The sequence below is a fragment of the Phyllobates terribilis genome, unplaced genomic scaffold (genome assembly GCF_046119375.1).
Source record: "Phyllobates terribilis strain yellow unplaced genomic scaffold, ASM4611937v1 Scaffold_13__5_contigs__length_258822181, whole genome shotgun sequence".
In the NCBI taxonomy this organism is placed as follows: domain Eukaryota; kingdom Metazoa; phylum Chordata; class Amphibia; order Anura; family Dendrobatidae; genus Phyllobates; species Phyllobates terribilis.
The window spans coordinates 163,323,776-163,343,443 of record NW_027362773.1 but is presented as its reverse complement, the minus strand read 5'-3'; the positions used below and the strand labels follow the sequence as shown (position 1 = coordinate 163,343,443).

Genomic DNA, 19,668 nt, shown 5'->3' with positions numbered 1-19,668 from the left:
GTGTTAAAGCAACAGTAACATCTGCAGAAGAAAGACCATCTTCCAGCCAAACTAAAATGTCTACTTCTTTTAGCGGACAATGTGATAAGATCCCTTTCTTACGGCCACGCCAATCGCTACAAATTCCAGATGAGGCACAAAAACAGCAGGTGCTTCAACGGATATCAAGTGCTCCTTTAAGTGGGCTCTCCTCCACATCAACTTCAACATCACAAATACTCCAGTCCTCAAAGGTGTCACCCAAAACGCACTAGCTTCCTCACAGCTCCCAAATCTCCAGCTGCCCGTCTGAGTATGAGGTAGAACAGATGGTTGAGTCTGCAGAGCTGTTTACTCATACTATAGCCTGGGAATCAGAGGTCGACTCCAGCGCTTCTGTGAATCCAGACGAGGAAATGATCTGCACTGATGCCCAGAATCTTTATGAGTCGGATCCAGGACCAGACGCAGAAGGTTCTGACCATAATGTAGACCCTCATTCCCAAACTGTAACTCCTGTTGGTGGAGACAATGAGGAAGACGATGATAAGACTCAAATACCTGATTGGAGCGACAACTTTAGTTTTTTGTCAGGGCAGGAACAGGTTGGCTCTGAGGACGACGGGTGTGATAACGCACAGGGTGATGATGATGAGGTCGGAGATCTCACTTACTGTCAACCCACAGTCAGCCAAGAGATGAGGTCAGCAGAGGAGGTGGAGGAAGATGCTAGTGACGACGAGGTCAGGTTGCGCCTTCCTGGACAGAGACGTAGTACTGGAAGCACGTCAACAACTGCATCCTCAAACACAACTCTGCCTCTCACCACAAGTCGTGGTGGCTCTTCAGGTCGCATGGGTGCTAAGCCTTGCATAGCCTGGGCATTTTTTCAGATCGATAAAGATGACCCAACTCGTGTTATCTGTAACATTTGTCAGCAAAAGCTAAGTAGAGGCCAAAAAATACATAGTTTGAGTACTTCATGCATGAACCGGCACATGGACATGAAGCATAAGTTGCAGTGGGAAGCTCAGTGTGCTACAATGCGGCCTAGCCGGCCGGGCCAACCACCGTCTGCCATATCTTGTGCATCCGCGGCCTCTTCATCCTCTGTGACTGGGGGGACAGCAGTCACACCTGTTTTGGGGCGCAGACCTGCCACCTCTTTACCCGCAACAGCCAGCGTGATTGGCAGGTCATCATTTTCTTTGGAGGTGGTAACACCAGCTGGTGTTGAGCGCTGTCCGACATCGATAGCACCACCTTTGGATCAAGGCAACCTAACATGTCCGCCTGCATCTTCCTCACAGACGGGCAGTTTGCCGGGGACACCCTTATCAACCCCGTCTAAGCACAATAGCCAGCCCTCGGTCCCTCAGATGTGGACAAGTAAAAGACCATTTCCTCCTAGCCATGAGAAAGCTAAGAGGTTGAATTTCACCATCTGCAAGCTCTTGGCTACAGAAATGCTGCCTTTCCGCCTGGTGGACACAGAGGATTTTCGAGACCTTATGTCCGTCGCAGTGCCCCAGTACCAGATGCCCAGTCGGCACTACTTCTCAAAGAAAGGTGTGCCTGCGCTCCACCAGCATGTCGCACATAACATCACCGCTTCTTTGAGAAATTCTGTGTGTGACAGGGTGCATTTCACCACAGACACTTGGACGAGTAGGCATGGACAGGGGCGTTACATGTCGCTGACTGGGCACTGGGTAACTATGGTGACAGCAGGACAAGGGGCTGCTGTCCAAGTCTTGCCGTTCCCACGAGTTGTGCGTCAATCCTCTTTATGTCAAAGTTCCTCCACTGCTTCTGCCTCCTCAACCTCCTCTCGGTCTTCCACCTGCACCCAATGCCTGTCTTGTCATGCCACAAGCTTTCTAACTGCGCAGAAGGGATCCTGCACACCTCCTTACTATGCTGGCAGTAGGGCTCAACGTCATCAGGCGGTTTTTACATTGAAATATCTGGGAAATGTGAGTCACACAGCTGAGGAGTTGTGGTCAGCTCTGGAGAACCAATTTCATGAATGGTTGTCTCCACTGGACCTGAAACCAGGGAAGGCCGTGTGCGACAATGCTGCAAACCTGGGTGCGGCCCTTCGCCGGGGCAATGTCACACACGTGCCTTGTATGGCTCACGTGTTGAACCTGGTTGTCCAGCAATTTTTAGCCCACTATCCCAGACTAGATGACCTTCTGCAGAGGGCACGGTCGCTGTGTGCTCACTTCCGCCGTTCGCATCCCGCAGCTCAGCGACTTACATCTCTACAGAAGTCGTTGGGCCTGCCACTTCACCGGCTAAAATGCGATGTGCCTACCCGGTGGAATTCAACTCTGCACATGTTGCAGCGACTGTGGCAGCACCGACAAGCCCTGGTGCAATACGTTCTGAAATATAGCCTGGGCCAACGAGATTCAGAGGTGGGGCAAATCACGCTGGAGGAGTGGTCTCAGATCAGGGACCTATGCACCCTTCTGCACAGTTTTGAAATGGCGACGAAGATGTTTAGTGCTGACGATGCCATTATCAGCATGACTATTCCGGTGATTTACATGCTGGAGCACATGTTAAACAGAATTCGGAGTCAGGTGGTGGCACAAGAGGAGGTGTAGGAAGTAGAGGAGGAGGAGTTGTATGCGGAAGGGCTAACATCTGCAAGGTCCAGACGGTCGGCAGCACCAAGGCGGCAGGCATGTGAGGGTGGGGGAGATGGTTTTACCAGGGCGCATGGTAGCAGCCAAACTAGTGAGGAAGGTGCAGGAGCCCAGGAAGAAGTGGAGGACGAACTGATGGAAGACTCATCAGATGAGGGAGACCTTGATCACATTTCTGTTGTGCGAGGTTGGGGGGAGAGGACAGAGGAAGGAAGCATGATTGTTACCTCGCCACCAACACAACAGGGACTTGGTGCTCCTGGATGCGCAACACACATGAGTGCCTTCTTGCTGCACTACCTGCAACATGACCCTCGAATTGTGAGAATTAGAAATAATCCTGACTACTGGGTTGCCACACAGTTAGATCCCCGGTACAAAAGTAAATTTGCAGAAATTATTCCTGCCATAGAAAGGGATGCACGCATGCAGGAGTATCAGCAGAGACTGTTGCAGAATCTTACATGTGCTTTTCCACAAAATACCAGTGGTGCACGTAGTGAATCTCACAGTTCCAACTTGCCAACCGTGGGACCGTCAAGTGTTCAGCACTCAAACCGTAACAGAACCACAGTATCTGCTGGTAACATCAATTTTGCGGAATCATTTCACCACTTTTTTAGCCCATCCTTTGCAATGCCACAGGAGACAAGAAGTCTGACACATAGTCAACGCCTAGAGACGATGGTACAGGAGTATCTCCAAGTAAATATTGAAGCCACGACTGTGTCACTGGACCCTTGCTCTTTTTGGGCTTCCAATCTGGATAAATGGCCGGAGCTAGCCACTTACGCCTTGGAGATCTTGTCATGCCCCGCAGCCAGCGTTCTGTCTGAACGTGTGTTCAGCGCTGCTGGTGGTGTGCTGACAGATAAGCGCACGCGGCTCTCCGCTGATAATGTAGACAGACTCACGTTCATAAAGATGAACAAATCATGGATCCGAAACGACTTTTCTACCCCTGTGTCATCCTGGGGAGAGTAAAAGCTTGATGATTGGTTAAAATCACCCTACCAACCATTTTAAGCTTTCAAATTACTAATCATGTTTATCTGTATCTTGACTGGAAAATAATTTGGGCTTTGTAGCAGTGTGCAGCACTGATCCTATTAGGCCATCTATACTAAAGCTTCACCAGATTTAAAATTAAAAATAATTTTTAGCTGCATCTAGCCCGGAAAATAATTTTGGGGCTCCGAGATGCGCAAGGCACATAAGTGCCTTCTTGCTGCACTACCTGCAGCATGACCCTCATATTGTCAGAATTCGAAGTAATCATGACTACTGGGTTGCCACACTCTTAGATCCCCCAAACTTTTCGATCAACCTTTTCATTTTAATAAAGACCAAAAAAATGGTCATTTTTGAAATTATAAGCATTAGCAGGTTGTTAGAAACTGAAATCAAACAGTTTTCAACTCAAAACTTTATTCTAGGTGATGTTACATTTTCACATAGGACCCCTTGTTCGAAAGGAGCTTCTGAACTCTCTCGTCCATTGAATTTGTCAGGTTTTGGATAGTTTCTGCTTCAATTGTTTTGCATGAGGACAGAATACCCTCCCAGAGCTGTTGCTTAGATGTGAACTGCCTCCCGCCATCATAGACACTCCTTTTAATGATGCTCCAAAGGTTCTGAATGGGGTAGAGGTCAGGGGAGCATGGGGGTCACACCATAAGTTTGTCCCCTTTTATGCCCATATCAGCCAGAGATGCAGATGTTTTATGTGCAGCATGAGATGGTGCATTATCATGCAGAAAAATGATCTTGCTGTGAAATACACGGTTCTTCTTCTTGAACCATGGCAGGAAGTGCTGTTTGAGAAAATCCACATACATTATGGAGTTCATCTTTAGCGCCTTCAGGGATCCTAAAGGGGCCGACAATCTCTCTCCCCATGATTCCAGCCCAAAACATTACTCCACCTCCTCCTTGTTGGCGCTGTAGCCGTGTTTGCGTGGGGTGTCCATCAACCAGCCATCCTCCACTCCATCCATCTGGACCATCGAGCGCTGCACGGCACTCATCCGTGAACAAAACAGTTTTGAAATCAGTCTTCATGTAATGTTTGGCCCACTGGAGCCGTTTCTGCTTGTGTGAAGTGGATAGAGGAGGTCGACAGGATGGCGCAAGCACAGCTGCAAACCTCTGAAGGACCCTGCATCTTGTTGTTCGGGGGACGTTGGAGGCACAAGCAGCTTCAAAAACTTGTCTGCTGCTATGACAAGGCTTTTTTGCCGCTGCTCTTTCAACCTGACGTAATTGCCTGTAGGAAAGAGTCCTCAATTTGCCCTTATCAGCACGCACACGTGTGTACTGTGAATCAGCTACATATTTCTTGATTGCCAAGACACTTCATCCTGATCATCGCACAATGTTGATTGTAGTCATGCCTTGACCTAAACACTCCACAATTTGTTGCTTCTCAGCAGCCGACACATCCTTTTTCTTTCCCATTTTGGCAGAAAATGTAGGCTGCTTAATAATGTGAGAGAGCCTTTTTAAGTAGTCTTGCATTTCATTGGACACACCTGCCAAACTAATTAGCACAGGTGTCTGCAATTGCTTACAGTGATATAAAGAGCCCTGACACACATCACCATCAATGAGTTTAACTGACAAACAAACAAATTCTTCCCTTATCACTCCTAAACACTTTTTGCATAATAATTTGGAACGCAGTGTACATGTGCTTTTCCACAAAACACCAGTGGTTCACGTAGTGAATCTTACAGTTCTAACTTGCCAACCGTGGTCTGTATGGAGTTGTTCAATAAAGGGCCCAAAATTAAGATAACATAGATGGGAGTGGTCTCTATGAATAGGAATTCCTAAGTATTTGATACCCTGTGAGGGCCAGGCAAAGGGAAAGTTGGACTGGATGGAATCCTATATGGATTTGGGGAGGGAGACATCGAGGGCCTCAGACTTCGCTGCATTGATTTTAAAATTTTACCATGTAACAAAGTGATCTATTTCAGCCATAACAGCATGGATGGATATATGTGATTGAGTGATATATACTAGGACATCATCAGCAAATAGAGAGCACTTGTACTCGGTGCCTCCCACCTCAATCCACCTAATATTGGGGTTATGGCGAATTGATGAGAGCAGGTGCTCCGTCACTAGGATGTATAAGAGAGGGGACAGAGGACATCACTGCCTTGTCCCATTGGTGATTGTGAAAGGTAATGAAAATGTTCTGACGCACCCCCTGGGCCTTGGGACACCCGGAGCCGGACCCTTTTTGGTGGATGCTGGTGGTTGTAGTCTTCGTGGCGGCGACCCGGTTCCGTGGCTCAGGGCGGTCAAACCAGTGGCGGAACTATTTATGTGGTTTTGATGTTTAAATGTCCGACTACGCCACCCGTGGATTGCGGTCAGAGTGAACCGCCGCTAAAGGGCAGACAGCTGAGGCTGGTGTTGTGGGTGCAGCAGAGCGTAGCATAACTCCCCACGGGAGGAGTATAGCCTCAGGGCAGTGTATGCGGAGGATGGGGGTGATGGTGCAGGGCAGCAGCAGTAACGACACGGAGTCAGTGATGCAGTTCAGGGCCTTTACTCACAGTTCTTATTATCCAGACCACGTCTGCAGGTAACGGCTGCCCACGTCGTACTGTGCTCACCAGGTGAGGGGCTCAGACAACTCCCAGATAACTTTGGAGCACTTCACAGGACCCCCTTTGTGTGTCCTTTGTCTGGCCTTTCTTACCAACACTTCTGTCCGGCTGCCTCGGGCCTCCTCTTGGTAAACTTGGCGCCAGTTTCCCTGACCCTATGTGGTGCCTTCCTAGCGGGTGTAGCGAGGGGCTGCGCCACATAAAATGTCAGAGCCTCCGGTTTCTAGCTGAGGGTCGTTTCCTGCCTCCACTAGTTCTGGGACCGGTCTCCCCCTTTGGCCTGACCCCTCCACGCAGGTGGATTCGGGCGTGCGGTGGCGACTCGCCCGTCCGCACCCCTGGGATCCCTTCATTCCTCGTTCCTGGAGCCTTCTCCGCTCCTCTTCCTTCCTTCTCCCTCTTCCAGGCCTGGGCCTCTGTTACTAGGCCCGCCTCCGGAGCAGAGCTCATGCAGAGCCCCTGCTCCCTGCCACTTCTGCTCAGACTTCTCTGCACTGAACTAAGATGGTGCCCACCTTTTATACTCCCTTCTCAATGCACCCAGGAACTGCTTCCTCCCTGCTCCTGCACTACAGGGTTCCCCTTCCTCAGTGTTCCCTCCCCCCACTCCAGCCAGGGACTGGGACTGTCGTGCCCATCTCAGGGGCATATTGGTCGCCCTGCCCCACGGCAATGTGGTGTAATGCATGCAGGTGTCGGGGTCCTGATCCACACTCCATCCTTACCTGAGAGTGAGATATCACACCTCTGGGTGAGGTGCAATACGTCTGTAGCAACCGAGCCCTCAGGGTGCTACAGTTCCATTTATCTTCAGCCTAGGTGACGTATTGTGATACAGGGCCGTGATTTTGGCTATAAAAGGGTCCCCTAGACCCCTACCCCAAGCTTTTTAAGAGAATCATATATGGCGTGCCAGGAGACTCTATGGAATGCTTTCTCAGCATCCAACGAGAGTATCTAATTACAAATTTTTAACTGCATCTAGCCCAGGAAATACTTTGTGCCTAGTAGCAGTGTCTGCTAGTCAGCGGATTATCCCGGCTGTTAAGCAAGCTGCACCACCTGTAGTTTAGACACTTAATTTTTTCAAAGTAAATGCTTCGGGACCATGGGATACTTAGTGAAGAGCATCAGGAGGCACCCCAAGGCATAGGGGCTGGGACTGGCAGTAGGATGCCTTGCGGTGGACAGCCGAGCTCGATCCTTATAAAAGCTTTTTAACTGCAGCAGCTTTAGTGGACGCTACTGGAGCCGGAATTACCGCGGCTGCTGGCATGAGACTTGCCCTCCAATAGATCCTTGTAAATGAATTTAAAGTGTATTCATTCAAATTAGAGAGACAATTTAAATTAAAAAGCTTAGAGCTGCCTCCACCACAGGGGGGCTCGCTCGACCCACCAGCGGACAGGCACCAGTATTGGGAGAGGGGGGCTGGCCGTCAGGGTTCACCGCGGCTCTGGCACAAACCCGGCGACACGGAGGTGGCACGGGCAGGAGCGGACTGGCCGTGTCGGCTTCTCACTTTTTGGATTTTAGAAGGGCATGACATGCCTATATCTGTGTCTCCCCCTCCTTTTACTCCTCCACCTCTTTTATTTTCGCATGACTATATGTACTTGTCACTTTTCCATGTGTTAGTTATGTCTTCTGAGCAGTTTGTCAGCTTTTGGACACCTTTGAAGGTGTTTTCTATGTGTTTCTATGTGTTTTTGTTTGCCTGCCATTGGTTTTAACGGTGTTCGAAGGTGTTCGACGAACAGTTCGATGAACAGTTCGGCGATCACACGGGTGTTCGACGAACCGAACCGAACTCGAACACTACGGGGGTGGCTCAACACTAGTCAGAACGTATTGCACCATGGCTTGTCAGTGCAGCCATAGTCGCTGCAACATGTGCAGAGTTGAATTCCACCATGTCGGCACCTCGCATTTCAACTGGCAGGCCTAACGACTTCTGTAGAGATGTAAGTCGTTGATCTGCGGGATGCGAATGGCGGAAGTGAGCACACAGCGACCGTGCCGTCTGCAGAAGGCCATCTAGTCCGGGATAGTGGGCTAAAAATTGATGGACAACCAGGTTCAACACGTGAGCCATACAAGGCACGTGTGTGACATTGCCCCGGCGAAGGGCCGCACCCAGGTTTGCAGCATTGTCGCACACGGCCTTCCCTGGTTGCAGGTCCAGTGCAGACAACCATTCATGAAACTGGGTCTCCAGAGCTGACCACAACTCCTCAGCTGTGTGACTCACATTTCCCAGACATTTCAAAGTAAAAACCGCCTGATGACGTTGAGCCCTGCTGCCAGCATAGTAAGGAGGTGTGCAGGATCCCTTCTGCACAGTTAGAAAGCTTGTGGCATGACCAGACAGGCTTTGGGTGCAGGTGGAGGACTGAGAGGAGGTTGAGGAGGCAGAAGCAGTGGAGGAACTTTGAGATAAACAGGATTGACGCACAACTCGTGGGGACGGCAAGACTTGGACAGCAGCCCCTTGTCCTGCTGTCACCATAGTTACCCAGTGCCCAGTCAGCGACATGTAACACCCCTGTCCATGCCTACTCATCCAAGTGTCTGTGGTGAATTGCACCCTGTCACACACTGAGTTTCTCAAAGAAGTGGTGATGTTGTGTGCGACATGCTGGTGGAACGCAGGCACCCCTTTCTTTGAGAAGTAGTGCCGACTGGGCATCTGGTACTGGGGCACTGCGACGGACATAAGGTCTCGAAAATCCTCTGTGTCCACCAGGCGGAAAGGAAGCATTTCTGTAGCCAAGAACTTGCAGATGGTGAAATTCAACCTCTTAGCTTGTCCACATCTGAGGGACCGAGGGCTGGCTGTTGTGCTTAGACAGGGTTGAGAAGGGTGTCCCCGGCAAACTGCCGGTCTGTGAGGAAGATGCAGGCGGACATGTTAGGTTGCCTTGATCCAAAGGTGGTGCTCTCGATGTCGGAGAGCGCTCAACACCAGCAGGTGTTTCCACTTCCCAATGAACTGACGACCTGCCAATCACACTGGTTGTTGCGGGTAAAGAGGTGGCAGGTCTGCGTCCAAAAACATGTGTGTCTGCTGTCCCCCCAGTCACAGAGGATGAAGAGGCTGCGGATGCACAAGATGGGGCAGACAGTGGTTGGCCCGGCCCGCTAGGCCGCATTGTAGCACAGTGAGCTTCCCACTGCAACTTATGCTTCATATCCATGTGACGGTACATGCATGAAGTACTCAAACTATGGATTTTTTGGCCTCTACTTAGCTTTTGGTGACAAATATTACAGATAACACGAGTTGGGTCATCCTTATCGATCTGAAAAATTGCCCAGGCTATGCAAGGCTTAGAGCCCATGCGACATGAAGAGCCACTACGACTTGTGGTCAGAGGCAGAGTTGTGGTTGAGGATGCAGTTGCTGACGTGCTTCCAGTACTCCGTCTCTGAAGGCGCAACCTATCCTCATCGTCAATAGCATCTGTGATGCCCCGCTGCGCTTGGTATCACAGATCCTAGAAGAGTGCATTGATGGAACCCTCCATAAGAGGCCCCCATAAACATTCACACATCTACACCTTCCACCTCAGACCAGCAGAGGGAGCCCGTTAGGGATATAAATAGGGAAGGTGGGGCTAGACAGTTCAGTTCCTCTGAAGAGTTCCTGCAGTAGAGAAGCCTAAGAGAGGTCAGTCTGCAGTGGAGCTCAGTCTAGTCTAGAGAACTCAGTTAATAGTTCAGCAGTAGAGCACGAGGCTCCTGCTAGCTAGATTCAGGGAGCCCAGATAGAGCTTAAGGTGTGCCGGTGCCATAAGATCGGTGAAGCGCGGCAAGCTGCCATTAGTGTGTATAGCCTAGTGAGGGCCCGAGTAGGCTGAAGGCGAGAGGCGAGTTAGTACATAAGGGACAGAGGAGCTTAACCAGCTCACCCCGAAGCATTTACCGGACACCGGATCCGAGCTTACCGGGATCTCTATGACCCAGTAAGGCATAACCGGAATCCCTGGAGACTTACAAGTCGCAGGATCGCTAAGTTGCTGATACGTAACAGAGCCAGGAGACACTTACGCCCCGCATACTGGGAGCGGGAACTCCAAGAGAAGGCCCTACCACAAGGTCAGCCTGCGCAGGACAGAGACAAAGTTAGGCCTAGCTCCAGGCAGGTCAGAAACTTACTACGCAGAGGCAAGAAACAGGAGGCCCTACACCCGCTCATTGGGAAGGATCCTGATATGCACCCTTCACCCTACAGTGCTCTGGGATGTGCCTGAATTTCCACCAGTAAAAGGTACTGAAGTGACTACCGTGTCCGTTCCCGTTCTTGCTCTGACCCAGCTGGGTCTAGCCTGTCCTGCATTCCCCCTGCATACGCTTCCCTGAGACCTAGCTCCTCCTGTGGGGAGCTATACCATCGAGCTGCCTTATCACAGGCCTCAGAGGACTGCTGCAGCGCTGGTGCTTCTCACCAGATACCACAGGTGGCATCACGAACTCTTATAAAATTAACAATTATCCACCCTTTTAAAGAGTGACCCCAGGGAACGGGCCAGGGAGCCGACCACCGCGACATCCCCAAGGCCAGGCAAAGGCCCGGGTACCCAGTCATCCCCATCCCCTGGGCTAGTCACATCCTCCTCCACCTCCTCTGCTGACCTCATCAACTGGCTGACTGTGGGTTGACAGTAAGTGGGATCTCCAACCTCGTCATCATCACCCTGTGTGTTTTCACACCTGTCGTCCTCAGAGCCAACCTCTTCCTGCCCTGACCGAAAAGTCAAGTTGTCGCTCCAATCAGGTATTTAAGTCTCATCATCATCTTCCTCATTGTCTTCACCAACAGGAGTTACAGTTTGGGAACGCGGGTCTACATTATGCTCAGAACCTTCTTCATCTGGTCCTGGATCCAACTTATAAATAATTCTGGGCATCAGTGCAGATCATTTCCTCGTCTGGATTAACAGAAGCTCTGAAGCAGACCTCCATTTCCCAGGCTATAGTATGAGTAAACAGCCGTGCAGACTCAACCATCTTTGTTACCCCATACTCAGACAGGCAGCTGGAGACTTGGGAGCTGTGTGGATGCAAATGCAATTGGGGTGACACCTCTGAGTACTGGAGTACTTGTGATGTTGAAGTTGAGGTAGAGGACAGCCCACTTGAAGGAGCACTTGATATCCGTTGAAGCACCTGCTGTTTTTGTGCCTCATCTGGAATTTGTAGCGATTGGCGTGGCCGTAAGAAAGGGATCTTATCACATTGTCCACGAAAAGAAGTCGACATCTTAGTTTGGCTGGAAGATGGTCTTTCTTCTGCAGATGTTACTCCACCCCCACCGTGGGGGGGCTCGACCCACCAGCGGACAGGCACCAGTATTGGGAGAGGTGGGGCTGGTCGTCAGGGTCCTCCGCGGCCCTGGCACAAACCCGGCGACACGGAGGTGGCACGGGCAGGAACGGACTGGCCGTGTCGGCTTCACACTTCTTTGCTTTTAGAAGGGCATGGCATGCCTATATCTGTGTCTCCCCCTCCTTTTACTCCTCCACCTCTTTCTTTTCGCATGACTTTATGTACTTGTCACTTTTCCATGTGTTAGTTGTGTCTTATGAGCAGTTTGTCAGGTTTTAGACACCTTTGAAGGAGTTTTCTATGTGTTTCTATGTGTTTTTGTTTGCCTGCCATTGGTTTTAATGGTGTTCGAAGGTGTTCGACGAACAGTTCGAAGAAAAGTTTGGCGAACACACGGGTGTTCGACGAACCGAACCAAACTCGAACACTACGGGGGTGGCTCAACACTACTGCTCATCTTGTGCCGTTCATCTTGGGATATGACGAGCTACGAGGAAGGACATATCTATATATGTGTAGTAAGGTCACTTTTTAGGCTTTCCATAATTGCTGCAGGTTATATTTCTCAATATGTGGAAATATAATTTTAATTTTTTATTTTAATCCATAGGTATTGCATACTTTGAAACATTTGAATCTTTTTGGTGGAAGGGTTTTCTCAGAGTATGGAGATCTGTTAGACAATTATGAAATTCATAACCACATTATAGTCAATCAAACGTTGCATTCGAACGTTGTTGGTCACATTTCACCTCTAACTATAGATAACCTCAATATGCCAAACGTCTTCATCAACGACAGTTTAATTCAGTGGAAAACCATTAACAATGAGGTAATGTATTATCCTGCTGATACTTTGGGTTCAGGCTTTATAATTGATACTTTTTCTAATTAAGAAAAACTGTGTCTCTTAAATTTAGAAACCAAAGTCCCAATGCACAAAAAGTTGTCTACCAGGAAGTAGAAAAGTCCCAGGAAATTCAATCTATTTTTGTTGTTATGGCTGTATTCCTTGTTCTGAAGGAGAAATATCAAACACATCTGGTAGGTGCTACTTCTAGATTCTACCTACATCTGAGCCTTGGTCACAAATTTAGTCATATTATGTGATATTTCTTGTCTTCTTTCCTATAGACAATGAAAACTGCAGGAGATGTCCTGACCATGAGTGGCCCGATGAGAACAAGACTCAATGTGTCCAAAAACTGGTAGAATTTCTCTCTTACTCTGATTATGGAATATCACTGATTGCTTTATCGGGATCCATTTTACTTTTTATTGTGGCTACAGTAATATTGGGGATTTTTATTAGATATCAAAAGACTCGATTGTGAGGGCGAATAACAAGAACCTGAGCTTTGTTCTCCTGGTCTCCATCATGCTCAGCTTCCTCTGTGTCTTCTTGTTCCTCGGTCGTCCTGTGGATAGTACCTGCATGTTACGTCAGATCTGTACTGGACTACTACTCTCAATATCCATCTCTTCATTGTTGGCCAAGACAATAATGGTTTACATCGCGTTCAAAGCCACCAAGCCTGGAAGTGTGTGGAGAACATGGACTGGAGTAAAGCTCCCTAATTGTGTGCTCCTGATCTGCTCCTCCATCCAGGTGGTCATCTGTATGAGTTGGGTGACCCTCTGTCCACCCTTACAGGAGCTGGACACACACTCTTATACGGAGAAGATCATAGTTCAATGTAATGAAGGCTCCGATCTTTGGTTCTATTCTGTTCTGGGTTATATGGGACTTCTGGCTGTTGTTAGTTTTTTTACAGCTTTCTTAGCCCGGACATTACCGGACAGTTTTAATGAGGCCAAGTACATCACCTTCAGCATGCTGGTGTTCTGCAGCGTCTGGATAGCCATGATCCCGGCTTATCTCAGCACCAAAGGCAAATACACGGTGGCCGTGGAGATATTTGCCATCTTGACCTCTAACACTGGACTTTTAGGCTGCATATTTTTCCCTAAATGTTACCTAATTCTCTGCAGACCTGAGCAAAATATAAAGTCCTATATACTGAGCCGGACTGTGTGAGGTTGTAGATTATTCGATACTTGTAGATTTATGTCTCGTTTTATTGCTAGGTAAAAATTTATTTTAAGTTGATGAAGATTATTAAAGTAAAATGTAATTTAAGCTATCACTTTGTAAATGGTCTGTGTGAGAAAACTAAAACCAGGGGCACTTCTGTAAGGTAGAGTGTACTAGATGATAGTCGTGTGACAAGGCTGAGAGGGTTTTTGCTCATCTGGACAGGTTGGGCATCTGTAGGCACAGCTCCGTCACTATGGCAGTATCCTTAAACACTGGTCACAGCAGCTTCACCTCAGGAGTTCCGGGCATGGTAATCCACCCCAAACTACAAGAACTCAAAGAGAGAAAAAACTGAGTAGATATGAGCGCCACATGGGAGGATAAGGATTTCTGGAGGATTAAATATTAGGGTATAAAACCATTTATTTGGAAACACATTTCATAGACAAAATTTTGGTTAGATGGAGACCGATAAAAGAGAGTTGCAGTAGTCCAGACAGGACTGAATAAGAGTGACAGTAAGAGTTTTTGCAGTTTCAAAGATGAGAAAAAGTCAGATTTTGGAGATGTTTTTAAGAAGCAGGTGAAATGAGCGAGTGGTTGGGTATAGGGAATAAAAAGAAAGTTATTTGTCAAATATGACCCCAAGACGGCGAGCTATGGTTGAACCACCAAAAGAAATTGCAATATCGGGTTTAGGTAGGCCAGTAGAGGGAGGAAACATGAGAAGTTCAGTTGTGAAGAGATTCAGTATCAGATAGAGGGAGGACATGATGTTAGCTTCAGCAGGCTGACAATGCTTGGTATTTTGAAGTAATGTAGGGGGTGATGTCAGGAGAACATGTGTATAATTGGGTTTGATCAGCTGATGGTTTGTCCAGTAAGGGGCAGCATATAGAGAGAAGAGGAGGGGGCCTAAGACTGAGCCCTGCGGACCCCGATAGTAAGGGGATGAGTAGAAGAAGAGGAGCCGGCAAATGATACAGTGAAGGAGCTGTCAGAGAGGTAAGAGGAGGACCTAGAGAGAACGGTGTCCTTGAGGCCTGTAGAGCGGAGCATAGTGAGGATGAGCTGATGATTCACGGCGTCAGATGCAGCAGAGAGATCCAGGAGATCAGCAGGGAGTATGAGCCATTAGATTTAACTTTTATTAAATCATGAGAGACTTTAGAAAGGGAAGTTTCAGTAGAGAGTAGGGAGAAAAAAACGAGCGGATTAGCAGGAGAAACGCACCCGCGTGGAGCGATACATACCTCATCTGTATTTGAACTTAGCGGTGTGGTTGTGGGGTTGGTCTATTTATATTTCTGATCTTGTCCCTATGAATAGGAGGGTCCAATGACACCTCCATACTATATCTCTTTATTTTCTGGCTGACCAGTGAATCTTTTTATGCTTATTGCACTTGAAGATTGGTCTATTGTATATATTGGTATAAAGTGACATCTATTTTCTGGTTTGGTGAGGGATGCAGGAATATTCCCTGCGATCATTTTTGTTACTAATACACGTATACTTGTTCTGTATTTACAGAAAGATTGAGATCTATGATATATACAGTATTATTGATTGTCTGATGATTGATATCCTCTGGAGTATCTGGGCCATTAAGATAACTGACTGTTAGGAAATGAGTAGCCATTAATTTCCTATTTTTTATTTAAAACACCTGTACACTGCAGGTACAGTGGTGGTGGCCCATTTGTCTTGGGGATTGAATGGTGATTACCCTCTTGCGTCCCCTTACACTGATAATTGACTCCCACCACTCTCACCATCAGGGACTTATAGGGTCCTTTAGGGTAAGCAGACGAGGAGCGGGGGGCACCATTTGCGTTCAAGAGGGTGCCGAACTCGGCTGTGAGGTAGGGATAGATTAGGGGTTAGCTTATGGCATTGCTCCTTTCCCACTTTATGAGAATCTCTTTATGGGCTGAGAATGCTTTGCAGCCTTTTAACCATTATTGGTGTTGTTTGTTTGTTTTTTTGAGGGTCAGTTACAATTGAATTTTTAATGATACTAATTAACATAAAATTGTAGGTGTATTTTTTTGGTGAAATTGTTTAAATATTATAAACTTCCATTATAATCTGTGATTTTATGCCTGTAAGGACCTACAAATTTGGAAGCAAACTTCCTAGAAGTAAGACCTAAATTCTTAGACAATAACCACACCAACTCCCCCACCTTAAAGACAGGGGCCTTTCTATATCTGCGGTTTACTCCCTTTTTGGCCCGATCACTAGTCACCAAAAGACCGCTCTCGACCTCCCTACAGATTTTTATCAATAGGGAACAAAAATTTCTCCTACTTTGGCACTGAGGACTGCAACCCTGAAAAATTACCAAATACCGGATGAAAAACCCCCGAACAACAAAAAAAAAAGACGAGGTACCAGTAGACGTGGAGATATGGTTATTTAAAGCAAATTCAGCAAGAAGCAGAAACTCTACCCAATCTTCCCGATTGGAAGAAAAAAAACACCTAAAATATTGTTCTGTCTCCTCTTGGTTTATCCTCTCAGTCTGTCCATTAGTCTCGGGATGGTAACCTGAGGAAAACAACAATTTACTACCCAATCTGGAGCAAACACTATGCCAAAAGCTAGCCCAAAACTGAACACATCTATTGGAAATAATGTTCTTGGGAACACCATGTAGTTTATCGATATGAGAAATGAGCAACGTGAGCAAAATGAGCTCTTAGCAGTAGGCAACATTTAAAGTGGAACGAAATGAACCATCTTGCTGAAACGGTCCACCACACTCAACATTTTTACCATCAGAATTAGGTAAATCAGTGACAAAGTCCATGGACAAGTGGGTCCAGAGTTGTGACGGAATCTCGTTAGGTAAAAGATAACCTGCTGGGACCTGACAAGAGGCTTTAGACCTGGTACAGAATCTATTTCTGAACACACTCATCAACATCCTTGAAAGCATTCTGCCACCAAAAGGACACAGAAAGAGATCTCCAAGTGGCAGAAGTACCCGGATGCCCAGCTAAAATAGAATCATGCACTTCATTAAGAAGTAGTGTTGAGCCACCCCCGTAGTGTTCGAGTTCGGTTTGGTTCGTCGAACACCCGTGTGTTCGCCGAACTGTTCGTCGAACTGTTCGTCGAACACCTTCGAACACCGTTAAAACCAATGGCAGGCAAACAAAAACACATAGAAACACATAGAAAACACCTTCAAAGGTGTCCAAAAGCTGACAAACTGCTCAGAAGACACAACAAACACATGGAAAAGTAACAAGTACATATAGTCATGCGAAAAGAAAAGAGGTGGAGGAGTAAAAGGAGGGGGAGACACAGATATAGGCATGTCATGCCCTTCTAAAATCCAAAAAGTGAGAAGCCGACACGTTCAGTCCGCTCCTGCCCGTGCCACCTCCGTGTCGCCGGGTTTGTGCCAGAGCCGCGGTGAACCCTGAAGGCCAGCCCCCCTCTCCCAATACTGGTGCCTGTCCGCTGGTGGGTCGAGCGAGCCCCCCTGTGGTGGAGGCAGCTCTAAGCTTTTTAATTTAAATTGTCTCTCTAATTTGAATGAATACACTTTAAATCCATTTACAAGGATCTATTGGAGGGCAAGTCTCATGCCAGCAGCCGCGTAATTCCAGCTCCAGTAGCGTCCACTAAAGCTGCTGCAGTTAAAAAGCTTTTATAAGGATCGAGCTCGGCTGTCCACCGCAAGGCATCCTACTGCCAGTCCCAGCCCCTATGCCTTGGGGTGCCTCCTGATGCTCTTCACTGAGTATCCCATGGTCCCGAAGCATTTCCTTTGAAAAAATTAAGTGTCCAAACTACAGGTGGTGTAGCTTGCTTAACAGCCGGGATAATCCGCTGACTAGCAGACACTGCTAGTAGGCACAAAGTATTTCCTGGGCTAGATGCAGTTAAAAATTTGTAATTAGATACTCTCACTGGATGCTGAGAAAGCATTCCTTAGAGTCTCCTGGCACGCCATATATGATTCTCTTAAAAAGCTTGGGGTAGGGGTCTAGGGGACCCTTTATAGCCAAAATCACGGCCATGTATCACAATACGTCACCTAGGCTGAAGATAAATGGAACTGTAGCACCCTGAGGGTTCGGTTGCTACAGAGGTATTGCACCTCACCCAGAGGTGTGATATCTCACTCTCAGGTAAGGATGGAGTGTGGATCAGGACCCGACACCTGCATGCATAACACCACATTGCCGTGGGGCAGGGCGACCAATATGCCTCTGAGATGGGCACGACAGTCCCTGTCCCTGGCTGTAGTGGGGGGAGGGAACACTGAGGAAGGGGAACCCTGTAGTGCAGGAGCAGGGAGGAAGCATTTCCTGGGTGCATTGAGAAGGGAGTATAAAAGGTGGGCACCATCTTAGTTCAGTGCAGAGAAGTCTGAGCAGAAGTGGCAGGGAGCAGGGGCTCTGCATGAGCTCTGCTCCGGAGGCGGGCCTAGTAACAGAGGCCCAGGCCTGGAAGAGGGAGAAGGAAGGAAGAGGAGCGGAGAAGGCTCCAGGAACGAGGAATGAAGGGATCCCAGGGGTGCGGACGGGCGAGTCGCCACCGCACGCCCGAATCCACCTGCGTGGAGGGGTCAGGCCAAAGGGGGAGACCGGTCCCCGAAACTAGTGGAGGCAGGAAACAACCCTCAGCTAGAAGCCGGAGGCTGTGACATTTTATGTGGCGCATCCCCTCGCTATGTAGCACCCTGAGGATTCGGCTGCTACAGGGGTATTACACCTCAAGCCAGAGGTGTGATATTCCACTCCCGGGTAAGGATGGAGTGTGGAACTGAGCTCGGTAGGCTGCATGCACTACACACATCCCATTTCCGAGGGGCAGGCCGACGGTACTCCCACTTAGAAATGTGCAGGTACGACCGAGTCTGTTCCTGGCTGGAGTGGGAGGGGGGTGGAACATCCCAAGTAGTGTAGGGGCAGATAGGGGGAGCAGCCTGGGTAAAGTTAGGAGCTCATTGGGTGCTGGTCACCTGAGCTCACACATAGAGGGAGTATATAAGGTGGGCACCATCTTAGAACAGGGTCAGTCTGTCAGAGTCAGTAAGAAGCAGAGGTCCAGATGAGCCTGCAGAGAGAGAGTGGAGCAGAGAAGGAAAGACCCAGAGGGGAAAAGAAAGGACTCTGAGAACCCAAATTCAATCCCCGGGTGAAGAGTCGGCAATAGGGTACCGGATCCCAAACTGGTGGGGGCAAAAGCACACCCTAGCCAGAGACCGGAGGCCGTGGGCAGCGTCTGCCACGGCCACCCACCACATCCACCCCGAAGGCAAACCACGTGGAGGGTCAGGGAACCCAAGGCCAAGGGTCTCCCAACAGAAGGCCCGAGGGAGCTGGACCTAGGTGGATCACTAGTGGGGACGGCCAGAGGAAAGGACAGAAGGAGAGCTCAGGGTCACGCTCCGGACTTGTTTGGGGGTTTGCTGAATCCAGGACCTGGTGGACGCAGCACGGCTCGGGTGGTCACTTGAAGCTGGAGTGACCGGAACATCAGCAGTGAGTAAATACCCTAAACTGCACAACCCGACTCTGTCTTTAATTACCATCTATGCTGCACCACCACAACCCCCATCCTCTGCACCTGACCCCCTGAGGCTATACCCCACCCGTTGGGGGTTATACTATCAAAAGCTGCACCAACACCATCAGCCTCAGCGGACCCTGCTGCAGCGGCGGCCGTAGTGACCGCAATACAACGGGTGGCGTAGTCGACACAAAGAACTTTATAACATCTGTAGGACTGCCACATACTCTGAGCTTGACACCCTGGGCACGGACCGGGTCACAGCCACTCGGAAGACTACAACCCCCATCTGATCCGGCTCCGGGTATTCCCCTAAAGAATATGGCCCAGGGGGCGCGTCAACTTTGGCGTAGTCGGCAGGATTACGTGCCCGCAACACCCGGGTACTGCGTGCCTGAAGAAAAGAACAAGTTTACCTCAAAAAAGAAGTCTCCTGCCGGTTCCGGAGGGTCCCCGCCATCGGACTCCATCACAGATCGATTCCCGCCGGTTGTCCGCCATTAACAGC

General features: G+C 48.8%; 1 pseudogene; it reads left to right on the top strand.

Annotated features, from left to right (window-relative positions):
- LOC141173633 (vomeronasal type-2 receptor 26-like) overlaps positions 1 to 13,625 on the top strand; it is a 261,516-nt pseudogene extending 247,891 nt beyond the window's left edge.
- Positions 13,626 to 19,668: the final 6,043 nt, after the last annotated feature.